This window comes from Anas acuta, chromosome 2 (genome assembly GCF_963932015.1).
Source record: "Anas acuta chromosome 2, bAnaAcu1.1, whole genome shotgun sequence".
NCBI lineage: Eukaryota > Metazoa > Chordata > Aves > Anseriformes > Anatidae > Anas > Anas acuta.
This window is the reverse complement of record NC_088980.1, coordinates 53,248,290-53,263,073: the sequence shown is the minus strand read 5'-3', so window position 1 is coordinate 53,263,073 and position 14,784 is coordinate 53,248,290. Positions and strand designations below refer to the sequence as shown.

Below are 14,784 nucleotides of genomic sequence, written 5' to 3'. Positions count from 1 at the left end.
TGACGCTATGGGCCTCGGGTAGATAACCCCATGTGACTCGACAATAAACGCCATTTGCCATCCACCACATTGGTGTCTGTGAGCCGATGGACCGAGCGGCCTGGGGTTGGTCGCCGTGCCGTTCCTGAACCAGGTCGCCACTGCCTCCTGAAGGCAACAAGTGGTCCCGAAATCACGCTACACACTGAAAAGGGACCGGAGAAAACCATTACTCTCCTCCCACGTCATGTCAGGAGTCCCTCCCCTGCTGGGAAGGGACGCTTTATCCCTATTAAAAGCCAGGGTGACAAATTTACCGTAAGGGCCACTGCCGCATACCCACTTCCACCAATTAGACTGAAGTGGAAATCGTCCAACCCAGTGTGGGTCGAGCAGTGGCCCCTGTCGAAGCCTCGAATGGATGCTCTTCTCGCGCTAGTCGACCGTGAACTACAACGAGGTCATATAGAGCCTTCTACTAGCCCATGGAACACCCCAGTTTTTGTAATACCCAAGCGAACCGGTGAAGGATTTCGCCTCCTCCATGACCTGCGTGAAGTAAACAAGATAATTCAACCAATGGGTCCTGTCCAAACATTGTTGCCTATGAACTCTATGATACCAGAAGGGCAACCTTGTGCCGTCCTTGATATTAAAGACTGTTTTTTCTCAATACCTCTACATGAAGAAAACAAGGAACGGTTTGCTTTCTCTGTCGTGTTTCCAAACAGCCAACGCCCCAACTTACGCTTCCAGTGGAAAGTGCTGCCTCAAGGAATGATCAACTCGCCTACTATCTGCCAGATCACGGTGGACCGGGCGCTGGCGCCAGTTCGGCACAGTGACCCGACCGCGACTATCATCCAATACATGGATGATATCCTGATCGCTGCACCGTCAGGAAGTCAAGTGGACCAGCTAGTGTCAAGAGTCTCAGAAACTTTAAAAACAAACGGGTTTGAAATCGCGAGCGCGAAAGTTAAAAAGGGACCATGTGTAAGTTTTTTGGGAGTGGGGATCACAAGTTCTTACATAACCCCCCCCAGATGAAAATCCGTCGGGACATCAAAACACTCCATGATATGCAACAATTAGTGGGATCCTTACAGTGGCTCCGCAATATTGTCCTGATTCCTCGTGAAACCATGGCTCCCCTGCACGATCTTTTAAAAGGAAAAAACCCATGGGAACAAAAGACTCTGACGACAGAAGCGATGAACTCTCTCGATTTTATCGAGCGACAACTATCATCAAGCACGCTTGCCAGGTGGAACCCGAATGAACCCCTTGATCTGTATGTATACTTCACGGAAAGGGGGGGAGTAGGGGCGCTAGCCCAGGGCCCCCCTCAAAAAGTTCAACCAATACAGTGGATAGTCTTAGGAAAACCATCACGCGCATTCTCTCCAGGAGTCGAGTGCATTGGTAACCTCATCATGAAAGGCCGAAAACTCGCCCTAAGACACCTAGGTATCGAACCTGCCACGATATATCTACCCTTTCGTAAACAGCTGCTACCACAATCAGTAGCGATGTCAGAATCTCTAGCCACAGCCCTTGCTGGATTTCGTGGAGAAGTTCAATACGCTATTAAGCCCCCCTGGGCTCAAATGCTGAAAATTGTCAACATCGACCTCCCACAGAAGATCATGGACCGGCCCCAACAGGGACCAACGGTCTTCACAAATGCATCCTCAGCAACCTCAACTGCAGCGGCAGTATGGCAATCGGGAGGAGAATGGCACTGCATTCAAATGACCGATCACGCGCTTTCAGTCCAGCAATTAGAAGCAACGGCCGTAGTACTAGCCTGTGGACTGTTCCCAATGGAACGCCTCAACATAGTGACCGATTCAATGTTTGTAGCCAAACTTTGCTTGGCCATGTCGGGGCCCGGCGTGTCAATATCCACGGTTGCTCTAATGCTAGAAGAAGCACTTTTCTCCCGAAAAGGCACCGTATCGGTCATCCACGTCAACAGCCACAACCCAATCAAAGGGTTTTACCAAACCGGTAACGACAAAGCAGACGCTGCTGCAAAAGGATTATGGACACTAAAAGATGCCCACCAGCTACATGAGTCCCTCCACGTCGGAGCTAAAGCATTAGTTAAGAGATGTGGGATTTCGGCCACCGACGCGAAACACATAGTAGCCACGTGTCCCCACTGTCAAAAAGCACCACTGTGGTCCAGTGGAGTCAACCCCAGAGGTCTCAAAGCCTCTGAGGTGTGGCAGACGGATTTTACGCTCTGTCAGTTGCTGAGACCTCGAGCGTGGCTAGCGGTAACCGTAGACACATATAGCGGAGTGATCGTAGCCAAACAACACCTTAAGGCCGACTCCAAAGCAACCATCCAACATTGGCTGACAGCCATGGCATGGCTTGGCATCCCTAATCAGATTAAAACGGACAATGGTTCGAATTTTGTGTCCAAATCAGCCCAAGCATTCGCTCAGAAATGGGGTATTACTCTAATATATGGCATCCCGTATAATAGTACAGGACAAGCCATAGTCGAACGAGCGAATCGAACTCTGAAATCTAAGTTAGAGGTATTAGCAAAAACAGAAGGTTTTACCACCACCATTCCCCCACGAGAGCAAGCACGCTTGCTAGCGACCGCTTTGTTAGCACTAAATCAATTCCCCAGGGGAGAAAAGGTGGATAGCCCCGTCCAAAAACATTGGGCCACTCGAGCACTAGAAGAAGGCCCATCACTTATAGTTAGAAACGAGCTGGGAGAATGGGAACAAGGGTGGAAATTAGTTCTGACAGGGCGAGGGTATGCTGCAGTTAAAAAAGATGGCAGGGTCAAATGGTGTCCGCTTAAGTCCATCAAACCAGACCTTACTAACGAAAACTGAGTTTCTGTTCACAGGAATGGATCATTGGACACCCCCGTAATCTGTATACCCCGGTGACAAGACAATAAGTCAGCAAGCGTCCTGCCTAAGTCTGAGAGCTCCGCACTGGCAGAACCCAAACAACAGCGAGGCAGCCTCCGTGGGTGGGGGGCTGCGATGCCTTTGTATGATCTTATCTTTGGACCTTGTATACTAAATAAGGTTGTGTTGTTTGTTCAAAGTTGGCTAGAGAAAGTTTACATTATGTTGGTAGAACACCAACAACTACTTTAAGAGTGTATTTACTCAGGGTTACCAGTTACCTCCTAGTTTTCTCCTGGTTATTGTGCCTTATGTTTTTATTTTAAGTTATGATGTCTATGTCTTAAGATTGTTATATTTTAGCTAATTTGGTTGTGCATAGGGAGGGGGGAAATGTGGGTAGTTAGGGTCTGGCGGCCGGAAGATGTGGCGCTGTACGGAAAGGTGGAGCCCCTCCCTTGATGGACAGTAGCATATGGCCTGTGATGTAAGCAAGCGGAAGTGACGCTATGGGCCTCGGGTAGATAACCCCATGTGACTCGACAATAAACGCCATTTGCCATCCACCACATTGGTGTCTGTGAGCCGATGGACCGAGCGGCCTGGGGTTGGTCGCCGTGCCGTTCCTGAACCAGGTCGCCACTGCCTCCTGAAGGCAACAAGTGGTCCCGAAATCACGCTACACACTGAAAAGGGACCGGAGAAAACCATTACTCTCCTCCCACGTCATGTCAGGAGTCCCTCCCCTGCTGGGAAGGGACGCTTTATCCCTATTAAAAGCCAGGGTGACAAATTTACCGTAAGGGCCACTGCCGCATACCCACTTCCACCAATTAGACTGAAGTGGAAATCGTCCAACCCAGTGTGGGTCGAGCAGTGGCCCCTGTCGAAGCCTCGAATGGATGCTCTTCTCGCGCTAGTCGACCGTGAACTACAACGAGGTCATATAGAGCCTTCTACTAGCCCATGGAACACCCCAGTTTTTGTAATACCCAAGCGAACCGGTGAAGGATTTCGCCTCCTCCATGACCTGCGTGAAGTAAACAAGATAATTCAACCAATGGGTCCTGTCCAAACATTGTTGCCTATGAACTCTATGATACCAGAAGGGCAACCTTGTGCCGTCCTTGATATTAAAGACTGTTTTTTCTCAATACCTCTACATGAAGAAAACAAGGAACGGTTTGCTTTCTCTGTCGTGTTTCCAAACAGCCAACGCCCCAACTTACGCTTCCAGTGGAAAGTGCTGCCTCAAGGAATGATCAACTCGCCTACTATCTGCCAGATCACGGTGGACCGGGCGCTGGCGCCAGTTCGGCACAGTGACCCGACCGCGACTATCATCCAATACATGGATGATATCCTGATCGCTGCACCGTCAGGAAGTCAAGTGGACCAGCTAGTGTCAAGAGTCTCAGAAACTTTAAAAACAAACGGGTTTGAAATCGCGAGCGCGAAAGTTAAAAAGGGACCATGTGTAAGTTTTTTGGGAGTGGGGATCACAAGTTCTTACATAACCCCCCCCAGATGAAAATCCGTCGGGACATCAAAACACTCCATGATATGCAACAATTAGTGGGATCCTTACAGTGGCTCCGCAATATTGTCCTGATTCCTCGTGAAACCATGGCTCCCCTGCACGATCTTTTAAAAGGAAAAAACCCATGGGAACAAAAGACTCTGACGACAGAAGCGATGAACTCTCTCGATTTTATCGAGCGACAACTATCATCAAGCACGCTTGCCAGGTGGAACCCGAATGAACCCCTTGATCTGTATGTATACTTCACGGAAAGGGGGGGAGTAGGGGCGCTAGCCCAGGGCCCCCCTCAAAAAGTTCAACCAATACAGTGGATAGTCTTAGGAAAACCATCACGCGCATTCTCTCCAGGAGTCGAGTGCATTGGTAACCTCATCATGAAAGGCCGAAAACTCGCCCTAAGACACCTAGGTATCGAACCTGCCACGATATATCTACCCTTTCGTAAACAGCTGCTACCACAATCAGTAGCGATGTCAGAATCTCTAGCCACAGCCCTTGCTGGATTTCGTGGAGAAGTTCAATACGCTATTAAGCCCCCCTGGGCTCAAATGCTGAAAATTGTCAACATCGACCTCCCACAGAAGATCATGGACCGGCCCCAACAGGGACCAACGGTCTTCACAAATGCATCCTCAGCAACCTCAACCGCAGCGGCAGTATGGCAATCGGGAGGAGAATGGCACTGCATTCAAATGACCGATCACGCGCTTTCAGTCCAGCAATTAGAAGCAACGGCCGTAGTACTAGCCTGTGGACTGTTCCCAATGGAACGCCTCAACATAGTGACCGATTCAATGTTTGTAGCCAAACTTTGCTTGGCCATGTCGGGGCCCGGCGTGTCAATATCCACGGTTGCTCTAATGCTAGAAGAAGCACTTTTCTCCCGAAAAGGCACCGTATCGGTCATCCACGTCAACAGCCACAACCCAATCAAAGGGTTTTACCAAACCGGTAACGACAAAGCAGACGCTGCTGCAAAAGGATTATGGACACTAAAAGATGCCCACCAGCTACATGAGTCCCTCCACGTCGGAGCTAAAGCATTAGTTAAGAGATGTGGGATTTCGGCCACCAACGCGAAACACATAGTAGCCACGTGTCCCCACTGTCAAAAAGCACCACTGTGGTCCAGTGGAGTCAACCCCAGAGGTCTCAAAGCCTCTGAGGTGTGGCAGACGGATTTTACGCTCTGTCAGTTGCTGAGACCTCGAGCGTGGCTAGCGGTAACCGTAGACACATATAGCGGAGTGATCGTAGCCAAACAACACCTTAAGGCCGACTCCAAAGCAACCATCCAACATTGGCTGACAGCCATGGCATGGCTTGGCATCCCTAATCAGATTAAAACGGACAATGGTTCGAATTTTGTGTCCAAATCAGCCCAAGCATTCGCTCAGAAATGGGGTATTACTCTAATATATGGCATCCCATATAATAGTACAGGACAAGCCATAGTCGAACGAGCGAATCGAACTCTGAAATCTAAGTTAGAGGTATTAGCAAAAACAGAAGGTTTTACCACCACCATTCCCCCACGAGAGCAAGCACGCTTGCTAGCGACCGCTTTGTTAGCACTAAATCAATTCCCCAGGGGAGAAAAGGTGGATAGCCCCGTCCAAAAACATTGGGCCACTCGAGCACTAGAAGAAGGCCCATCACTTATAGTTAGAAACGAGCTGGGAGAATGGGAACAAGGGTGGAAATTAGTTCTGACAGGGCGAGGGTATGCTGCAGTTAAAAAAGATGGCAGGGTCAAATGGTGTCCGCTTAAGTCCATCAAACCAGACCTTACTAACGAAAACTGAGTTTCTGTTCACAGGAATGGATCATTGGACACCCCCGTAATCTGTATACCCCGGTGACAAGACAATAAGTCAGCAAGCGTCCTGCCTAAGTCTGAGAGCTCCGCACTGGCAGAACCCAAACAACAGCGAGGCAGCCTCCGTGGGTGGGGGGCTGCGATGCCTTTGTATGATCTTATCTTTGGACCTTGTATACTAAATAAGGTTGTGTTGTTTGTTCAAAGTTGGCTAGAGAAAGTTTACATTATGTTGGTAGAACACCAACAACTACTTTAAGAGTGTATTTACTCAGGGTTACCAGTTACCTCCTAGTTTTCTCCTGGTTATTGTGCCTTATGTTTTTATTTTAAGTTATGATGTCTATGTCTTAAGATTGTTATATTTTAGCTAATTTGGTTGTGCATAGGGAGGGGGGAAATGTGGGTAGTTAGGGTCTGGCGGCCGGAAGATGTGGCGCTGTACGGAAAGGTGGAGCCCCTCCCTTGATGGACAGTAGCATATGGCCTGTGATGTAAGCAAGCGGAAGTGACGCTATGGGCCTCGGGTAGATAACCCCATGTGACTCGACAATAAACGCCATTTGCCATCCACCACATTGGTGTCTGTGAGCCGATGGACCGAGCGGCCTGGGGTTGGTCGCCGTGCCGTTCCTGAACCAGGTCGCCACTGCCTCCTGAAGGCAACAAGTGGTCCCGAAATCACGCTACACACTGAAAAGGGACCGGAGAAAACCATTACTCTCCTCCCACGTCATGTCAGGAGTCCCTCCCCTGCTGGGAAGGGACGCTTTATCCCTATTAAAAGCCAGGGTGACAAATTTACCGTAAGGGCCACTGCCGCATACCCACTTCCACCAATTAGACTGAAGTGGAAATCGTCCAACCCAGTGTGGGTCGAGCAGTGGCCCCTGTCGAAGCCTCGAATGGATGCTCTTCTCGCGCTAGTCGACCGTGAACTACAACGAGGTCATATAGAGCCTTCTACTAGCCCATGGAACACCCCAGTTTTTGTAATACCCAAGCGAACCGGTGAAGGATTTCGCCTCCTCCATGACCTGCGTGAAGTAAACAAGATAATTCAACCAATGGGTCCTGTCCAAACGTTGTTGCCTATGAACTCTATGATACCAGAAGGGCAACCTTGTGCCATCCTTGATATTAAAGACTGTTTTTTCTCAATACCTCTACATGAAGAAAACAAGGAACGGTTTGCTTTCTCTGTCGTGTTTCCAAACAGCCAACGCCCCAACTTACGCTTCCAGTGGAAAGTGCTGCCTCAAGGAATGATCAACTCGCCTACTATCTGCCAGATCACGGTGGACCGGGCGCTGGCGCCAGTTCGGCACAGTGACCCGACCGCGACTATCATCCAATACATGGATGATATCCTGATCGCTGCACCGTCAGGAAGTCAAGTGGACCAGCTAGTGTCAAGAGTCTCAGAAACTTTAAAAACAAACGGGTTTGAAATCGCGAGCGCGAAAGTTAAAAAGGGACCATGTGTAAGTTTTTTGGGAGTGGGGATCACAAGTTCTTACATAACCCCCCCCAGATGAAAATCCGTCGGGACATCAAAACACTCCATGATATGCAACAATTAGTGGGATCCTTACAGTGGCTCCGCAATATTGTCCTGATTCCTCGTGAAACCATGGCTCCCCTGCACGATCTTTTAAAAGGAAAAAACCCATGGGAACAAAAGACTCTGACGACAGAAGCGATGAACTCTCTCGATTTTATCGAGCGACAACTATCATCAAGCACGCTTGCCAGGTGGAACCCGAATGAACCCCTTGATCTGTATGTATACTTCACGGAAAGGGGGGGAGTAGGGGCGCTAGCCCAGGGCCCCCCTCAAAAAGTTCAACCAATACAGTGGATAGTCTTAGGAAAACCATCACGCGCATTCTCTCCAGGAGTCGAGTGCATTGGTAACCTCATCATGAAAGGCCGAAAACTCGCCCTAAGACACCTAGGTATCGAACCTGCCACGATATATCTACCCTTTCGTAAACAGCTGCTACCACAATCAGTAGCGATGTCAGAATCTCTAGCCACAGCCCTTGCTGGATTTCGTGGAGAAGTTCAATACGCTATTAAGCCCCCCTGGGCTCAAATGCTGAAAATTGTCAACATCGACCTCCCACAGAAGATCATGGACCGGCCCCAACAGGGACCAACGGTCTTCACAAATGCATCCTCAGCAACCTCAACCGCAGCGGCAGTATGGCAATCGGGAGGAGAATGGCACTGCATTCAAATGACCGATCACGCGCTTTCAGTCCAGCAATTAGAAGCAACGGCCGTAGTACTAGCCTGTGGACTGTTCCCAATGGAACGCCTCAACATAGTGACCGATTCAATGTTTGTAGCCAAACTTTGCTTGGCCATGTCGGGGCCCGGCGTGTCAATATCCACGGTTGCTCTAATGCTAGAAGAAGCACTTTTCTCCCGAAAAGGCACCGTATCGGTCATCCACGTCAACAGCCACAACCCAATCAAAGGGTTTTACCAAACCGGTAACGACAAAGCAGACGCTGCTGCAAAAGGATTATGGACACTAAAAGATGCCCACCAGCTACATGAGTCCCTCCACGTCGGAGCTAAAGCATTAGTTAAGAGATGTGGGATTTCGGCCACCGACGCGAAACACATAGTAGCCACGTGTCCCCACTGTCAAAAAGCACCACTGTGGTCCAGTGGAGTCAACCCCAGAGGTCTCAAAGCCTCTGAGGTGTGGCAGACGGATTTTACGCTCTGTCAGTTGCTGAGACCTCGAGCGTGGCTAGCGGTAACCGTAGACACATATAGCGGAGTGATCGTAGCCAAACAACACCTTAAGGCCGACTCCAAAGCAACCATCCAACATTGGCTGACAGCCATGGCATGGCTTGGCATCCCTAATCAGATTAAAACGGACAATGGTTCGAATTTTGTGTCCAAATCAGCCCAAGCATTCGCTCAGAAATGGGGTATTACTCTAATATATGGCATCCCGTATAATAGTACAGGACAAGCCATAGTCGAACGAGCGAATCGAACTCTGAAATCTAAGTTAGAGGTATTAGCAAAAACAGAAGGTTTTACCACCACCATTCCCCCACGAGAGCAAGCACGCTTGCTAGCGACCGCTTTGTTAGCACTAAATCAATTCCCCAGGGGAGAAAAGGTGGATAGCCCCGTCCAAAAACATTGGGCCACTCGAGCACTAGAAGAAGGCCCATCACTTATAGTTAGAAACGAGCTGGGAGAATGGGAACAAGGGTGGAAATTAGTTCTGACAGGGCGAGGGTATGCTGCAGTTAAAAAAGATGGCAGGGTCAAATGGTGTCCGCTTAAGTCCATCAAACCAGACCTTACTAACGAAAACTGAGTTTCTGTTCACAGGAATGGATCATTGGACACCCCCGTAATCTGTATACCCCGGTGACAAGACAATAAGTCAGCAAGCGTCCTGCCTAAGTCTGAGAGCTCCGCACTGGCAGAACCCAAACAACAGCGAGGCAGCCTCCGTGGGTGGGGGGCTGCGATGCCTTTGTATGATCTTATCTTTGGACCTTGTATACTAAATAAGGTTGTGTTGTTTGTTCAAAGTTGGCTAGAGAAAGTTTACATTATGTTGGTAGAACACCAACAACTACTTTAAGAGTGTATTTACTCAGGGTTACCAGTTACCTCCTAGTTTTCTCCTGGTTATTGTGCCTTATGTTTTTATTTTAAGTTATGATGTCTATGTCTTAAGATTGTTATATTTTAGCTAATTTGGTTGTGCATAGGGAGGGGGGAAATGTGGGTAGTTAGGGTCTGGCGGCCGGAAGATGTGGCGCTGTACGGAAAGGTGGAGCCCCTCCCTTGATGGACAGTAGCATATGGCCTGTGATGTAAGCAAGCGGAAGTGACGCTATGGGCCTCGGGTAGATAACCCCATGTGACTCGACAATAAACGCCATTTGCCATCCACCACATTGGTGTCTGTGAGCCGATGGACCGAGCAGCCTGGGGTTGGTCGCCGTGCCGTTCCTGAACCAGGTCGCCACTGCCTCCTGAAGGCAACAGTTATCTGAACGTATTTTATGCAGTGTACATCAGTTTTAGTACAGATAGCACTTGTAATAAGCCGCAAACATGTTTTCTCGCTTTGGCTATCCAGATGAATGTCAACAGTATTTTCAGATTTTCCTTCCCTACAGAACTGTATGTAGGAAGAGTGCAGCTGGAACCAGAAGATGGAAGATGATGTATCTTCTGTTTGTTTACTACAGTAACAAGACAATGGATTACCTCTTTATTAGAACTTGTGTAGCTTTACAGTATTGAAACAAGCGTAGGTATTAAAAGACACATCAGTAACAAGTTTCTGAATGGCTGAGTACCATGCTCTCTTAGCATTGAAATATCCAGCCACTGGATTAGTTTCAGTTGTTTGCTTGTTTTGGAAGCTGTTTCAGAATGCCTTCAGCCTGTATTCTTGACAAAAAGCATCGAACTCACTTCTCTGCATCCCCAGTTCAAGTCAGATAAATTGGGCACTGCAAACACAGAAGGCCTGCCTGTACAGAATCAGTGAAGAAAAGTCTAAACAGTGGATTTTTTTTGAATATGCAGCTGGGTTATCTGAACGTATTTTATGCAGTGTACATCAGTTTTAGTACAGATAGCACTTGTCTTGGTTCTTGTCCTTAGTCTGAAGCTGCCCCGGAGAAAATCTTGAAAGGGAAAGTAGTGAAAACTAATTAGCTGGCCCTTTCTTCTTCAGAACCGCTGTATTTTGTAATTCTCCCACTGGTAAGGCTTCCTACTGGACAACTGTGATTATGTAGTTAAGCAAGACTGACTTCACCTGAGTGGTATACTTGGCAGCTGTTGAATGTTTCATGGACTTTAAACAAACAAACAAACAAAAAACTGAGCAGGTGGAGGTAGGCATGGCAAACTGTCAGGCAGTGTCAGATGCTTCTTTGAAATGGATAATCTGACTCCATTCACTTCTTTCTGGAAATAAGATCTAGTAATTAACCAAACAAAAGACAGAAGGGTTAAGACTGCATCTTTAAAGCAGCTGTGCTGGATAAATGTCTCTGGTCTTAATAAATCAATCTTTAGCAAAGCACAGAGACTTAGCAGCAGCTTGCTTATGCCAACGCTAAAAATACTTGCTATATACAGGTAACAATGTCAAGGCTCTGGAGTTAATCCATGAAAACAATTACTTCTGGTATTGGCAAAGGTGAGGATGTTTGCTTCTGTATAGATGGGGTTTTGTGCTGTGACTTGTAGTCACCTAAGTGACAGCTTTTAGGAAAGCTTCCTTTTAAGCTTTGAAGTACGTAAGCTGACAAATTGTTTAAGTTCAGAACTGGGTTTAGAGTTTGTTCTCTAACTGTATGCAACTTCTCGTGTTTCAGACTGAAAGCAGAATTCCAGCGGTACCAGTCATACAACTATAATGATTATTACCAAGATTATCAGAACTACTACTCGCAGTGGAGTTACGATGCTTATGCTGAGTACAACTACAGCTCCTATGCTCCCTATGACAGCATGCAGGCTGTTGGAGACTGCTCTTTAGGAGATGCTGTAATGGCTCCAGCTCTTTTTGAGGTAAAGATACTGCACACTTGCTATGAAGTATTTTTTTGTTGCTATTTCACAGATAATAAGCGGTGCAGATTTGTGTGAATCAGCAAAAAAAAAAAAAAAAAAAAAAAAAAAATCCAAAGCTGAAAACATGCTTTCTGCTTAGTGTGAAGGTTAAAACAGCAGGTTCCATTCAGAGGTGTATGGATTTAAGTGCTTAAATATTAAATCCATAGAATTAGTGATTTATACACCATTTTTTGTTCATGTATACCAAATAATGGTTTTGACGGCATAACTGTATACAATTCTGTTCCTGTTCTTCTGATTTGCTTTGCTTAATGCAAATTAAACAGTTGCTGTAAGTGGTCTTATCGTGGTCAGTTTATCAGTTGTGACCTCCAGAAGTGCCTTCTGACCTGTACTGTAATATTGGCTTTCTTTTAAAAATAAATATGAAATGCCATCTACCCCTGTAGTCGTAGGAAGAAGGAATGGGTTGAGAATGCAGCACTTTGAATCTGATGCTTTCTGAAATGCGTTATGATTAAACTTAGCCTTTTCTGTCTTTCAGGAATCTTCAGTTATGACTGAAATCAGTGATGACCTAATGACTGAAGGTAACAAGGGTTCTATCATTGTGACTTGAGTGTAGCCATACTTGTGCCTTTTAACAGTACAAGCCAACCTCTACTGGATGAAGAACATCTTGAAAATTCAGCTGATGCAAAGGTCAAACCTCTGTGGGGTTGATCTGCATGCAATCTGTTGGGGTTTTAAAGCTGATACGGCATACACTGAGTGCATCAAGGAAAATGGGACGCTGTCAGTGCTTCGCAGCTAGTTTCGTGTAACTGTGCCTTCCTTCCCCTTTGAAAATGGTCTAACACAGAATTTTTGTTCTTCGTATTGATTCCACTAAGCAGATTCTATATTAGAAACTCAATAATAGGCAAAAGCTTTGTTCTCCACCCCGAGGTAAAAGCTTATGTTGCAGATTCCAAAAGGAGGATTCGGCTTGCTCTTACAAATTTGGTACAAAACGTAATTGTGTCGTGGAAGGTTTGCAGAGTTTTTCACGTGGAGGCATTTTGTGTCAGCGTTGAGAAACTATCTTGTGTAACATCTATTAGAGTAGAAGTGAATTAAATGGCTCTTGGGAAGGTCTCATGGCTGATTATCCTTAAACGTCATCTTTATTCGTCTTTCAAGATAAAGATAATGCAGTCCTAGCCCGTAGGATTCCCAAAAGTTGGAGTTGTGAGGTTTAACATTTTAGAGGACTAAATATCTCACTAAAATAAGTAGGTCTAATAGCTTATTACATATAGCTTAAAATACATCTTATCAGCCATTTCACATGAGTGCTTTTTGTGCGCATGCCTCAGATCCGATACTTGTACTTACCAGGCTTTTATTTTCAGATCCACAGCTCTACTTGGATGTTGATGAAATGAACAGTTTATGGAGACAAGCGAAGAACTCTACGATTCACTCATGAATTGTCACTGGCAACCTCTGGATACGGTCACTTCTGAAATCCCCTCTGCTATTTAAGTGTCTTATATAGCATGACCGTTATGACCAAGGTGCTAAAACTACATTTCTTCTACGTTATTCTAGCTCATAAGTTTTAAAGCACAATGATAGGTTGGGTTTTTTTTGCTATGCTTTTGACAGTTTCTGTAATCTTTTTGTTCATCACTCTCTTCTTGGAGCATCATGAAATCATGTAAATATTCTAGAAATGTAAAGAGTTAAATGGGGTCTAAAGATAGACTTGCCTGTGTAAATAAAAATTTGTTTCTGCAAACCTGCCAGCAAGGGATTTACTTGTACCTGTGTGCAGCACGTTCTCTTCTGGCTTGTGAAACTTAACAAGGTAGTAAGGGTATTTCATCTGCCTTTATTTTTATACGGGTGTTAGGACACAAGCAAAATCTCGTTTTCACTTGTTTTCCTGGTCACTTAGGTAAGTGACAAGCCAAGCCCTTCATGTGCTTGCTTAGATTGGAAGTGTGTATGGGAGACACTTACAGGCCTTGCTTTGGAGCACCTGTCTGCTCCTTCCTGCAGGCTGCTGGCTCTAACTGTACTGCTGATATCTGCTAGGTCAGCTGAAATTGGCTTCTAAATCTGGTATTTTAAGCATATGGAAGCGTAGACTTGAACTGCCATAGCTACAAACATCCCATGGAAAGAGGATGAAGTCTGTTGGCACTCTGCATCAGCATTCAGCTTTCCCTTGACCTTCTTACTGGTAGACTTCTCAGCTGACTTACAGCAAAGAAGTTGCTGCAATATAATACATATTCTTAACCTAACAAAAAAAAATCTTGGAGAAAACAGTTTGCTGGCTTAAAGAAGGAAAAATAACACCAGGAACAATAAAAAAAATAATCCTAGTAACAGCTCCTTAAGTTATATCCTCTGCTACTCTCTAATTTCTCTGGTCTTCCTTCATTCATGGTAATGAAGTTTATAAAGCTTTGGTAGAAGGATGACAGTATTCAAGTCAAAGGAGACGAGAGCAATGAGGAAAGCTTTGCTTGAAGCTAGAGCAGTCTTGCAAGTTGCTGCCTTTATATGCTGTTCTCATCTCGAAGGGTGTAGAGTATTTTCCAGTCATAGGGACTCCATAACCCTATGAGTATTGAGAAATAGTTGCTAATTAACAGTGTATATAATAATTAACTGAGGCTGGAAACAAAAGAATATTCTTCCAAGAAAAAAAAGGAAGCAGAAATTACTGTACTTAATAGCTGTGGAAGCTGTTAAACCTAGCCGACACAGCTTTGGTACTGCCCTGTGTGTTTTGGGGGCAATATAAACCATAATTACTGTGATGGCAGGTAAGAATCAAATTCTTATGGCTTAGTGTAGTTAGGGAAAGTAGCAGTCGTAAGCTGGGTGCTGTTCTTGAATGTAATACAACTTCTCCTTTGTGACTCCTCAGTACTTACAGGTTACTTCTAGCTGATCAGCAGAAACAGCTT

The 14,784-nt window shown here is 46.1% G+C and overlaps 1 pseudogene; it reads left to right on the top strand.

The window, feature by feature from the left end:
* LOC137851615 (tRNA selenocysteine 1-associated protein 1-like) overlaps positions 1 to 13,601 on the top strand; it is a 145,982-nt pseudogene extending 132,381 nt beyond the window's left edge.
* The last annotated feature ends 1,183 nt before the right edge of the window (positions 13,602 to 14,784 follow it).